The 1,505-nt window shown below is 30.5% G+C and overlaps 1 non-coding gene across 1 annotated transcript; it reads right to left on the minus strand.

The window, feature by feature from the left end:
• Nucleotides 1-558: 558 nt before the first annotated feature.
• On the minus strand, nucleotides 559-678 carry LOC121477185. The gene has a single exon (XR_005984122.1). It is a non-coding gene; the product is annotated as a U6atac minor spliceosomal RNA (small nuclear RNA).
• Nucleotides 679-1,505: the final 827 nt, after the last annotated feature.

Below are 1,505 nucleotides of genomic sequence, written 5' to 3' on the forward strand. Positions count from 1 at the left end.
CATTATAATTGCATCGAGCTCCATTTGTTGAGCCATGTGACCTGGGTTCAAATTCCAACTCTACCACTTACTATGTGTATAACTTTTAGGTAAGTTAATTCACCTTTTGATAACTCTATTATGTCACCTATAAAATAAGAGATAATAATTCTGATCTCACAGGATTAGTGTTAATTAATAAGTTCACACTTGAAATCTGCTTAAAATAGTGACTGTCATATAAGTGGCCAATACATATTTTTTATTTATATGTAAAGGTAATCTTTTTTTTAATTTTATTATCTATTTAAAATAGTTTTTTATTTTTTTTATTTTTTAATAATAAATTTATTTTTTATTGGTGTTCAATTTGCCAACATACAGAATAACACCCAGTGCTCATCCCGTCAAGGTAATCTTTCAAGAATTCTTAATTTTTTTTTTTTTTACGTTTTTAAGTTAAATTCCAGTTAGTTAACATACAGTGTAATATATTAGTTTCAGGTGTACAATATAGTGACTCAACACTTCTATACACTCTGTGCGCATCACACATGTACTCCTTAACCCCATCACCTATAAAAATGATAGTTAGATACCATGAAGTAGGTGGCAATGCCTTAACTATGCATACTGTCAGGTCTAAGGGTCTCTTCTATACTTGTAGGGGGAATGCTAACCTTTCCTTTCAAACAACATGAAATCTTATTTGAACACTAGAGGCATCATTTTCTTTCAGATTTCTAATGCTTCAAATACCTAAAACAACAACAAAGTAAATAGCATATGCTCTTCAGAGCCAAGGTCACATACCACAAAGCCAGCTGACGTACTTTACATATTCACTAGCCAGCTAAGTTACAAAAGAGAATTTTAAAAGTTTTGTTGTTGAAATTATAAAATTAAAACTATTGCAGTGCAATGTTTGTGAAGCCTTTTGTTTCATGTTCTGCTATACAACAATAACTTTCAGAAAGTGGAATGCTTTTATTTGTTTCCTGTCACACATTCTAAATGGCCTTTAAAAGTCAGTAGCTGCTACTCAAGAATAATGAGGTATATTATTCTCTCAATGCACATGTAAATATCCAATTAACACTAATGGGATTTATGGCATTGAAACCAAAGGGAAACCTACTTCAGTGTCTCAAAATAATCTTTATTTTTGATACCTACCTTTTTTACCATCTAAGTGCAGTCAAGCATAAATAAACAAATTAGTATTAAGCATCAATTTGACACTTCCATTCATGTTGACATTCTGAAATACTGTCTGTAAACAGTAATGTGTTTTAAATCAGAGATGAGGCTTTAGATTTCAGTTAAGGATTTATATGTCCCTCCCTCCTCTACCATTAATATTAAAATTATAAAAAAAATAAGCACATGCAGTCCTCGTATTACTTGAGAAATATAAAAAATGTGAATTCTTCAAATATGCGTGGCAAAATATTTTTTAAGAACAGTATTTTGGAAGATTATCCTTTTTATGCACATACACATCTAGAATCCTAATATCTCTTTGA

Source organism: Vulpes lagopus, chromosome 16 (assembly GCF_018345385.1).
Source record: "Vulpes lagopus strain Blue_001 chromosome 16, ASM1834538v1, whole genome shotgun sequence".
NCBI classification, from domain to species: Eukaryota; Metazoa; Chordata; class Mammalia; order Carnivora; family Canidae; genus Vulpes; species Vulpes lagopus.